Source organism: Dermochelys coriacea, chromosome 6 (assembly GCF_009764565.3).
Source record: "Dermochelys coriacea isolate rDerCor1 chromosome 6, rDerCor1.pri.v4, whole genome shotgun sequence".
NCBI lineage: Eukaryota > Metazoa > Chordata > Testudines > Dermochelyidae > Dermochelys > Dermochelys coriacea.
This window is the reverse complement of record NC_050073.1, coordinates 117,518,241-117,530,441: the sequence shown is the minus strand read 5'-3', so window position 1 is coordinate 117,530,441 and position 12,201 is coordinate 117,518,241. Positions and strand designations below refer to the sequence as shown.

Here is a 12,201-nt window from a genome sequence, read left to right as displayed (position 1 = left end):
CTCTGTGTGTGTGCCCCAGAGATTTCCCCTATTCCTCTCCTCTTTCTCTCTGGTTTTCTCTCCTGGAGTTGCCCCATACCCCTCCCTTTGACTGGCTCACCCTTCCTTGAGTTTTCCCTGACCACAGACACCCTACAGCATGGCTCCCAGCCCCCTGTGGCCATAGAGATATGGCTAGAGTGACTTCCTACATAGCGCCACTCTATTCATCACAGTGTCCATTGCTCTAATGGCATCTGTCTGTAGGCAAATTGAGAACTAGACCCCATAGCTCGAGGGGACTCCTTGGTGTCTCTATGGTTGGGAGTCCCAGAGCAGCCCCCCTGGACAGAGATGCAGTCTGAGTGCCCCCACAGCTCAGCTGGGCTGTCATGCTCATCCAATGGAGCTGCAGTTTGGAAGCCCAGGAGGGGTTGTGAACGGCCCTTTGCAATCTGGCTTCTCCCAGTTGACGGGTTTCCCCCTCCCTGCATTGATTTACCCTACCTGCCTTGGTGCTCAGCCTGTGCTAGGGGACAAGCCTCAATCCTGGCATTTCAGGGGGCGGTAGTCAGCTCCAGTCTATTCCTGACCATCATTCATACCCTGACTCTCCTGAGCCATAGCTCTGTGAGGCAGGCTCCTGCAAGGGCCTTGCTCTGCCGCGCCTACGTCCGAGGCATGCAGCTTGCTCTGCTGTGTGGCAAGCCAGCTTTGTTTTCCCTTCCCTAAGCCGTGACCCGGAGCAGGGTTGTTGTTTTTTTTGCCTGTCTCCCAGCCTGGGAGTCTGTAGCTGTGGAAATGAACAGAGGAGCAGGCACATTGTGGCAGAGCTCCAGAGAGCTGTGGTGGAAATGAAGGTGGGGGGTGGGTGGGTGGGTGTGTGTGTCTTTTTCTTTCCACACTGAAATGGAATCTTAATCATTTTACCATCTGCTCCTTTCTGATCCATTTCATCTCAGCTTTACCGTCAACCCCCAATGTCAATGTTGCTCTGGGCGGCATTCATAAAATATCGCCATTATATGCCTAACCCCGCTGCCTGTCAAAATACCGGCGGGGCTGTGTGGGCCTGTGCGCACCGCAGCTTCAGCAAGAGGGAGGAAGAGGCAGCACACTTTAACGCTGAAGGAAATAAACGTGTCCTCTCCGGGGGAGAATGTTTGCATTAGAAACGGGCTGAGGAGGCTGCATTTTGGCTTAGCAAAATCTTGCCCCAGGGCGGGGGGGGAGGGGTCAAGGTCTGTTTTTTACGAAACCAAAGCTAGGGGTGGCTGGGATCCAGCTTCCATTTTTTTCCCCATTTCTGAGGGTGGCAAGTCAGAGCAGAGCGTCCTCTCTTCAGCTTAAATGACCAAGACGGTGAACAAGTCAGAGAAAACAGTGTAGCTGTGGAGAGGGAGGAGGGTCCAATGGTTAGGGGCATGTGGGTTCAAGCGTGTGCTTTGCAGCAGACTTCTTGGGCAGGGTCATTTAGCCTTTTGGCGCTTCGGTTTCCCCCATGTAAAATGGGGATAATAGCATTTCCCTGCCTCGCCAGGGATGGTATGAGGAAAAATGCATTAAAAATTGCAAGTTGCTTGGATACTGCAGTCATGGGGGGCATGTCAGTACCTAAGATAGCTAGACTATGCCCACATTTGCTTACCCTTATAGCCAATAACTTTGTCTGTTGTAGTGGCTCTCTATGTTTAACCTAACAGTACATAAAATCGCTTTACCCCTGCACAAAGGCCATCAAGGGCCAAAGAGAGGCTGTTCACATGTTTAGTGTGACATGATTAGGCAAGACTTTGAGGGGAGCGTGCCTTTGTATAACTAACGCTGATGTGTTGTCCTCAAATCTAGTTCCCTTCAAATAAAGCCAATGCTAAATGCACTTGAAATTGCATCATGTCATATGGCACATGGTTCACTAGAGTGTTGTGAGGATAAATTCATTCAAAGATGGTGAGACATAGATACTAGGGTGATGGGGGCATATGATACCAGAGATACAAGAGATTAAATAAGCATAATGAATCCTTAGCAGCGATGTTCCAGCCTGGCATTGGAGTATAGCCTGTTGCTGCTTCCTGTTGAAGGTAATCATTCCATGAAAGCAATAGGGAAGAATGCATCCAGTATTATTGGCTAGCTCCGACCTCCTACATAGGATGTGCTGAGCTGCTTTAAAATGCCCAAGATAACTAGAGTGATGACTGCGTTGTCAATGCTCACAGTTAGGCAGACTTGGGCCGGATTCTGGCCCATGCTAAGGTCACACTGTGTCACTGGCACGGCATACAGTGATTTTAAAGCTGCCTTTAATGATCAGCAAAGATTCCACTGGCTGGTCTGCCCCATATGCAGCCCCAGGATTGAGGAAGGTAGAAAGAGGGTTTGGAGCCACCTTTTCCTCGCCTTCTTCAAACATGGGCAACCGAAGACGGGATGGGCAGATCGCAGATGGTATTTTCCTGCCAGTGGGAAAAGAACGGCGGTGGAGCTTAGTCTGAGGAGAGACTCTTGTGATGAGCGCGGTGTTCGAACCTGTATCGAATACAAATTGGCTAGAATAGGAGAAGAGGGTGGAAGCAATCAAAGAGCCTTGAGTGGCAGGTGCTCAGGTGAGCTTCCATTTGTTCTTGTTCATACACTTGATGGGCTTTTCTGGCTCCAGCCCTCACCCCCTCCCAGACCCCAACCACATGAGCCAGCCCAGTGAAAATGAGCGAGTGAGTGAGTGAGGGTGGGGGGAGCGAGTGACAGAGGGAGAGGGGATGGAGTGAGTGGGGGGCGGGGCCTCAGAGGAGGGGCACGGCCTTGGAGGAGGGGTGGGGCAAGGGGTTTGGTTTTGTGTCAGTAGAAAGTTGGCAACCCTACCCACAGCATGAGACCTGCCTGCAGTATTGCTAATTGTACTGAGCCCGCTCTGCCTTTCCTCATTGCCTCACAGTGGGACGGCGGCTATCCAGGCTAGTTCGGTTCGGTTCTACGTTTATTCAAGGGACAGCAAAGGGTCTTGCACCATATTGGGAATGGAGCAGGCAACTCTGGTCAAATTTGACAAAGACTGGTGCATGCCGCTCTGCAAGAAACATAGTGAGCATGTACTCCAAGAGAGACCGGTTCTTCTGCATGCAAGCTTTGTAAGAAACATAACGATTCCTCTTAATATCCTGGTTGCAGATTGAGTGTTTTTACAGTATACATCTGCTCCTGCAACAGATCATCCAGAAGGCCGTGAGGATGACTGATTCTCAATGAGTGGAATTTACTCTCTTTTGAATGCTGCCCCTCGGGGCTTAAATTCTCAGAGATTATTTCCTGGAGCCTCCAGCACCTCCCGCATTCAGAGCTCTGGGCTTCAGCTGCAGGGCAGGGGGTCTCAGGGCTTTAGCCCTGCAGGGTGGGGGTGGGAGAGGTGAGCTGGGGAGTGAGCCCCCGGGGATCAGGGTTTCTGTGGGGGTGGGCTGCCAGGGCTCGGGGCTTCTGCCCCGAGGGAGAAGGGGGAAAGGGGTGGGCCACCGGGGCTCAGGGCTTCTGCTTTGAAAATATTTACCAGAGCTCCACTCCGGACAGCTCTGGCTGAATTTAAGCTCTGCTGCCATTCAAAATGAATCAGTGTCCTGAACGGATGGTGTATCTACTAATGCCCTCTTATAACACAGTGCTGGATGAGACCCCCCGATCCTTCTCCAGCCCATGCCATGTGCTACTCGCTGAATTTGGTGGTCTTGATACTCCTCTAGTTTACAACTGTGTAAGCCAGGAGCAACTCCACGGCAGCCAGTGGAATTCCACCCCTCTAAACCCAGCATGCAAACGCAGAATCAGATCCAGAGTACCAGGGCCTGATCCAGAGCCCATTCCAGTCAATTAAAAGATTCCTATTGGTTTCACTGGGCTTTGGATCAAAGTCCTCAGCACAGCTATGACACTGCTTCTGAACTCTGAGGAGGCAGTCCCTGATCAACGCCAAGTCGTCCTACTGGATCTCCGCATGCCATGCTCCCAACCTGCAGCTTTTAGAAACCAGGATGGCCAAGTTACTTGGCCACATCTGGCTTTTGTGGTGGCAGCTGAGCAGGTTGGGTCTTTCAATCATGACCTGTCTCTAATGCATATTATATGCAGATTCTGTCAAATATGCAAGCGAGTTGCTGAGTCCTTTCCACCAGAGCGGGGCTGACGTCACTGCCGGCTAACACTTCTACTCCCAGCCCATCTGTGCCTGGTGATAGCTTCATGCATCATACTTGGATCATTTGCATGTGGAAAAAAGTCAGCACTTTGTCTATCGTCTGAATCCAAGCCACGTCTCTGCTAAATCCTAACCTGCCCTCAGCTTCACTGACGTTCCATCTTTGGCCTGACAGACACAATGCCAGAAGATGTCGGGCTTCCCGTTTGCAAAGATACCACTGTGCTTTGAAAGATTGACAGGCCCAATCCTTAGCTGGAGTGACACAGTGCAGTTCCACCAATGCTCATGGAGCTATCCCTCTTGGCCTGCATATATTTGTTTGTGTAGCCTGGGCTTTTGAGACACAGTGGACCTGATTCTCCTCTTACTTCCCTCAGTTTAACACCCAGGAGCCCCCACAGATTTCAGTAGAGTTACTCCTGGTTTACAGTCATAACCAAGAGAATTGGACCTATCCTTCTGGAAAAATAGCTCTGTGTCCAGGAATACACACTTTAACCACTAGCTTTTTAGACTCTCTCAGAAAGGCTTTGAAAACAAAAGCTCGAATTCCATAATAAGCAGAAAGTCCTTCTTTCTTGATGGTGAAAGTTTCCTCCCTGTATTAGTCCCAGAGGCAGTACAGACGCTGCATTTTGACTCCTCTAAATGCATTAGGCACGGTATTAAATTTCACATCCCCTGCATGTTGATGTAATGCTCCTGACACGTCTGTTTGCACCATTATGAAATAAGGGATTTTCTTTCTCTTTATTTCCACTTTTCCCTGCGTCTCGAGGGAATCTTGAAGATATGATCCATTGGCATATAAGGATTAGGGCTTTTACACAGAGGACTTAAAAACAGCTCCATCCTGGTGCTAATAGTGCTCTTAGGACAGCATCCGGTACTACTAGTGCTTGACGTGACAGAAAACCTGTGGGTGAAATGGATCAATTAATCTTTTGTGCTGTGGCGCAGCTAACACTCCCAATCCCATCGGAAAGCCTGAGCCTTGCTAAACGGAATTCTTTTAGGTTCTGGACCAGCACTTTAATAAACCAGTACAAATGTGTAATGTTTTGTGGTTCATTTCTTTTGACTGAAAAGTGCTCTGATGGAGCAGTGAGATTTCAGCAAATGGCCTCTGATTTTCCTGAATTGCTTTGCTGCTTATATCAGCAGGTCCAATAATAATGTTATGCCGAAAGGTGCTAATGGCTGACAGCAGATGCGTCTGATCCAAAGGCCAATCACAGACCACATTTAACGCCAATGGGTGCCAAGCACAATCTTGCAGCCTCAACAGAAGACGCAATCAAACCCTTTTATGTAATAGAAAGAGCTGCATCCTTTGGGGGGACTGCCAATGGCATTAGGCTCTATGGCGGGTCAGAGCTGAGTCATGCAGACTTGCGGGTTTCCCGAGTTGCAAACACGGGGGTGAGGGTGCTGGTTGATGAAGGCAGAAAGCCAGTAGCAGGAGTTGTGAGTGTGACCCTAAGAGGAAGCACAGGGACACTGCTTCTTGGGCACAGAACAGGAGTGGCAGACCTAGAGATTTCTGAGCCAGGCTGTTGCTTGTTTTTGCTGTGCTCAGGGAAAGAGGACTTTGTGGACTTTTTGTAAACAAACAAGATGACAACAAGGATATATCTGACATACAGTAGAACCTCAGAGTTACGAACGCCTTGGGAATGGAGGTTGTTCGTAACTCTGAACAAAATGTCATGATGGTTCTTTCAAAAGTTTACAACTGAACATTGTAATACAGCTTTGAAACTTTACTATGAAGAAGAATATGTTGCTTTTAAACATCTGAATTTAAACGAAACAAGCCCAGAAACAGTTTCTTTACCTTATCAAAAAAATTTTAAACATTACCTAAATTTTTTTAGTAGTTTACGTTTAACACGGTATTGTACTGTATTTGCTTTATTCCCACCACCACCACCACCCCGCAGCCCCTGTTGCTGCCTGATTGTGTACTTCCGGTTCCAAATGCAGTTTGTGGTTGACTGGTCAGTTTGTAACTATGGTGTTTGTAACTCGGAGGTTCTACTGTATCCATGATTTCTCATCCTGAAGAAACCAAGCCTGCAAGGCTAACCCTTGGGCCAAAAGGGCCAAGAATAACATGTTTCAGTTTCACAGAGCTTTTCATATGAAAATCTCAGCTTTTACTATAACTACCTAGCTCTTATCACACACTTTTCATCAGTAAATCTCAAAGCTTTTTACAAAGTAGGTAAACATACAAATATAATTTAATTTAACCTCCTAGCTCTCCTGACAGGTGGAGAACTGACGTTCCCACATTGTAGATGAGTAAATTGTGACCTGGTGCAAGGAGCACTCACCATTTGACCAGTGGCTCCTTTATCTCAAGAGCCCCATTCTGCATAATCTTTTTGGAATGAATTTTGAATGCCTCCAAAAACTGGGTGGAAGAAGCACCCTAAAAGTGGGGGAGGGCACTGGCACCTGAACCATGGCCCCACCCTCCCATCATCCCTTCCACCCAAGACCCCGCTTCTAAGCGGCCTCTCACCCCCCCCCAAGATCCCGCCCCCAGCTCGCTCTTCTCTCCTCTCCCCCCATCACTCTCCCCAGTAAACAGAGGGAGGGCATAGTCCCCCCACATTCCAGTACCCTTGGGGGAGGAGGAAGGTTTGGATTTTGTCTTTTCAACATGCACATTGACACTACCATTAAAAAAAATAATGAAAAGTGAAAATTTGCCAGATTAAATGTAAATATAGAAGCGGGCCAGTTCATCTGCTGCTGACAATAGGCATTGTTACATTGCCGTCGGCGCAGCTATGCTGTTGTACACCAGCTGAGGATCTGGCCCAGAATATTTCCCCCTGTGCTTTAAAATCCTTTATCCCCTGGGCTCATCCTCCATCTCTTAAATGGCACAATAGGAGTGAGTGTTGGGAGAAATGTATGGAGCCGGAGACTCGCTTTTAGAAATGGGGCTTGAAACTATAAAAGCCTAGAAACACTTTCCTGTAAGGCTGTTGGAAAATATCCTTGTTCTTCTATGCTGAAAAGCCAGACCAAAGTGTGTGCACTTGTATCCCATATGGTTTTGTCTGAACTGAATATTGTTTCTGGGTTAATCAGAAGCCATCTATTTATTAATTACAAAACCAGATAGCAATAACTTTAATGCATAATTTTAAGAAGAAAAAGTCAAAGGGGTGTAATTATTCTACATGTCAGAACATTCATTCTCAATTACTTGTCTGTACTGACATCTAGAGGCAAAGCGGTGGCATTGTGCAACTGAATCCAAGTTGATCTGTGAATGAGGGTGTTGAACAAACCAATCTCTGCACAAAGTTGTCACTTTTTGACGCAGCCACTTTAACTCCATCTGGTATTCCTTTTTATTACTCAACTCTAAGGCAAACATAGTAATCAAGATCGATTTCCAGTGGAACCAGTGTGAGCTGTTAGTGATTCAAGTAGCACCATTATCCCCCTTCTCTGAGCCAGAAATTCCCCCTTTTCTCTAGAAGTTGAGACATTAGAATAGGGTGACCAGATGTCCCAATTTTCTAGGGACAGTCCTGATATTTGGGGCATTGTCTTATATAGGCACCTATTACCCTCTACTCCCTGTCCCGATTTTTCACACTTGCTATCTGGTCACCCTACATAAGAAGCAAATGTGCTATATCAAACCATACATGGGTGGAACTGGATACAGAATCCTCCACACTGGGACAAGCCTGTTGCTCCTTGAAGGCAATGACAAAATTCTCTTCCGTGTCAATGGAAACAGGCCCCAATGCCAGGGAAAATGGGTTCCATTTCTACAGAGGGGGTGAGGATTTGAAGTATTTAAATGCCTGATTTCCCCCTTCTCCTTACTGACCCAGCCTTGCCCCCTTTTACCTCACAACATCTCTTTTGCTTAACAGTGGTACCAGCATCGGCACCATCAGAGAAGAGAGAAAACACAAATGGAGCAATGGGAGGTGAGCCCTTCAGTGGGGGACAGAGAAAGCAGGTGGGATGGGGGAGGGGAAAGGATGAGAGAAGGAAAGACAGACCTATGCTTGGGGGAAGTGAAGGCAAAAGGGGAAAGAGAATGAGCCCCAAAATGGGGGCAGTGGGTGAGGGGAACAGAATGGTGCACAGAATAGGGGCTGAAATTTGTCTAAAATACCTGGGGTTAATACTGATGGAAGGTTTCTATTCTGGCCCTCTCTGATATATCATCTAGATCTCTCCAGTTTCTCCTGATCTCTTCTGGTTTCCTCATCTCCCTATTCCTTACTTTTCCTCTCTAGTGCTCGCCTATCTTTGCCTGACCCTCACTGCTCCCCTGACCAAGCCTGTTATGAGCTTATGGAAATTTGGAGGGGTCACCGGCATTCACCTCTGAAAGGCAGCTCACTGCACTGTGGATATGTCTTACCAGTAAAGACCCCAGGACAGACATGTACTGCTATCAATATTCACTTCAGGAAGACTGGATCTCCTCAACTGACTTTTGCAGATTGCAGTTCCACATAACCTTTGTTCACCCTTCCATCACTCTGATTGATAGATGGCTCTGGTGACAGTCTTTCAATTTGCAATCTGGGAGTTTCTCCCTGGGATCCTTGTGGTGGCAGTTTCAGAGCATTAAGTCATTGAAACTACTTCCATCCATTCTCAGTATTAGGTGCAGAAGCACCTCTAGCTGAGGGAGAGGTGCTGGGGTGGAAACTTCCAATTGCACATTTCATGTCACACAAGTAAGCATAACAATGTTCCGGACATAGCAATAGCCTTGTTTACCCTGACAGTGTACAATGTATGTTCACACTGTGATCAACTGTTGACACACTAGTTTCCTTGCACAGAAAAGTATGCACCCCTAGAGTGGGGTTTCAAATAAAGAGCTTGCATCCTGCCAAGCCTGGTTTCCAAACTCCCGTGCTAAAACAACTAACCAGAGGTGTGGATCCAATTCCCATTGACTTTAATGAGTGTTGGACTGAGCCCTTGATCTGTACAAGTGACCCCAACTCACCTGGTATTTTGGAGATTTATGCTGGATGCTTTTCTGCACCTCACAGGTCTGTCCTTGAGTAACTTTTCAGGCACACAGTATTGCTGAACCTTTCCCTTTCGGCCTGTGTTCAGAAACGTCCTCTTAGCTGAATACACCTCTCTCCCCATTCTCTGCTGAGGCATTTCCTCGGGCTAGTTCTTCTGCTTCCCGGTCTTAGTGAATTCTGATTGCCTTTGTCCCCTAATAAATCTGTCTTTGTTTTATATGCATACATGATGCTTGTGAGCAGGGAAATATGGCCTGTTAAGTATGGCCCGGGGAAGGTATTTAGTTTTTCCCAGGTTGCTAGGTGGGGGTTTGAGGTGGTGATGGTGGTGGTGGTTGAAGCTGAATGTAAAGATGATGCATAGGCTCTTGTTGGTACAGAATGTGACCACCCACCTATTCCATGGTTTAGGTTGGAGCAGGCCTGTGCTCATGTCCCTTCACTGGTTCTCCGTCAGCTTCTGTTCCCAATTTAAGACATTGATCCTCACTTTCAAAGCAATTAATAGATCAAGCCCTAGCTATGCCAAAGACCACATTTTGATCTATGAACCTCTGAGCTCTCTGGGACAATGCGGATCTCAAAGCTCAGGATGAAACTTGGGAGAGCTGGGAGCAAAGCATGCTCTGTCAAGGAGATCCAGCTATGGAACAGGCTTCTGGAGATCCAGTGAAGCTAGAATCTGCCCATCTCTAGGAATTATCGCCAAGCCTTTCTCTTTGAGAAAGCCTTTCCACTATAAGGGACACTCCCAATTCAAACAATCTCTTCTACTTCCAAAACCTTAACAAGTCTCCACCCCCCTCCAAAAAAAAAAAAAAAGCAATCCCACACTCCTACCCCAGCAGAATTTTGACCCCTGAAAGGGAGAACAGCCAGCGTCTCCATGAAGTCCTATTGCTATTGACTGTACACGGAAGGCACTCCAACACTACAGTGATAGGCTGCAGTATAAAACCCTAAGCTAGATAGCTAATATGGAGGTCTCCTAATTGGTTGAATTTCCTATTTTTAGTACAGTTTTAAAATTTAAAAAACCCAATATATTGGGGCAGGGGAGGGAAATGTGGTGTGACTTTTGAGGGGATTTCAGCTAAAATGCTGACTTTTGTGTTTTGCCATAGCAAAGCCATGGTTTTTCCAACTTTTTGCTCTGACAAACAACCAGCCTTCACTTTGTCTCTCTGCAATTTTTGGCATCCTTTCCGTCTAATCCTTCTTATGCAACATGTTATCTAAATCATGGGTCATACCTCCTGTCAGTTTTCAATGGCATGTGATTTTTACTCCTTATCGTTCTACTTAATTAATGTGTTGGCTCTCTTTTTGAGGGGGGGCTATTTCATGCTCTGTTGCCTTGCTGCAAAACTACTTCCATGTCTTCCAACCACTTTGTGAGAGCAATTGGAAGAAAAATCAGGTTTTTGCTGGAAACATGGCTCCCAAATTGTATTGAACTGGCAATTAAATGAATGCAGTAATTGCCTTGATTTTTAACTCAAATGAACCACTCTGAGGTTTTTGGTAAAGGATTCCTACAGTACTGTCCAGAACCCTCCAGGAAAGAAAACCTTCAGGATTTCTAAATGGATTTGTTCTGGTTCACATTCCAAGTTAAAGGTGCAGTTAACCCCTGGGATTAGATTCTGGCAAGAGTAAATTTCAGAAGCTGGAATCGTTTATCATCTTAAAACCCTATAATGTGCCAAAGTTGCCAGGGCCAATTCCAAACTGCATTAATCTGTCCCTCCATAAGCAAGGGGCTCTGTAAGTGGGTGAGGGCAGGCAGGGCTGGGGCCAAAGGGACACCTGATCTCCAGGGCAACCCCAAACTCTTCAAGGGATCCAAATATAAGTTAATACTTACACTTGCCATCATTAACCTATGAAATTTCCCTCAATGCAGATAAATCCTCTGCTGCACAAGGTGGATACTCACAGTGGCAACCTGACTCTTGCTGCCCTGAGAGGGGACAGGCCGGGGGTTGACAAAACAGGTGGAGACATTTTCTGCAGATTTCCCATGGCCCTGTGCTGAGTGCAGCCATCTAATGGAGCAACCATGTAGAACTTCTGTTTGCAGAGTTGTTGTAGTTGTGTGGATCCCAGGATATGAGAGACAAGGTGGGTGAGGTAATGGCTTTTATTGGACCAACTTCTATTGGTGGACGAGAGAAGCTTTCGAGCTCCAAGGAGCTCTTCTTCAGGTCAAGTCGTCGTCTTCTCACCCACCTTGTCTCTCTCATGTAGATGCTCGGCAAGCTCAAACTCCTGGGTTTTCTAGCCCCTCTCAGGGGGAATAACCTGCAGGTGAGACTTCCCCAAATGATCATTACAAACGTATTGTCTGAGATTTAGCATCCACCTAATAGATCTGCATGTAGGGCCAAGGTACATGATAATTATAATAGCCATATAGTAGCCTCATGATATAGATGGAAGTTTGAACAGAGGGGCCCTAACCCTGAAGAAGGGGTTTCTTTTGCAAACAGGCCCCAGGCAGTTTGCACCCATCTCTAAACATAGCCAGGGTGCAAGCGACTGGTTCTAGTTTTATTCGCTGATGGCCATGACTCTGCTTGGTGTTTCTAATATCCCAGGCTCTGTTCCAGCTCTGTTTAATGGAGAAGCTTGTCACAAAGTAAAACCAGAGCAAACCGTGGAAATATATTTCAGCAGCCACGAGTTTCTTCTGGTCGAATCAAAGCACTCATGCCACTGATTCTTTTAAGCCAAACAAAGTATTAAGAGCATGAGCCTGCAGGCTGCTGACCGTCCCCGAGGGTACATTTACACTACCCAATCTGGAAATTACATCTTCAGCGGCAAAGGTACTTGCGCTAGCTTTGATCAAGCAACTGCACCTAAAATAGCAGTGTAGCCGCTGTGGGGTTGGCTAACCACCTGAGTATGATCCTATCTGAGACTCTGAGTATGTACTCGGGTGGCTAGCCCACGCCACCATAGTGTTCTAGCTTAATCAAAGCTAGCGTG

The 12,201-nt window shown here is 46.9% G+C and overlaps 1 long non-coding RNA gene across 1 annotated transcript in view; it reads left to right on the top strand.

Moving 5' to 3' along the window:
- The first annotated feature begins 778 nt into the window (after positions 1-778).
- Positions 779-12,201, top strand: part of LOC122460689 — a 23,897-nt gene continuing 12,474 nt past the window's right edge. Inside the window, exon 1 of the long non-coding RNA XR_006282150.1 lies at positions 779-839. This is a non-coding gene — a long non-coding RNA (uncharacterized LOC122460689). The remainder of the gene's footprint in view (positions 840-12,201) is intronic.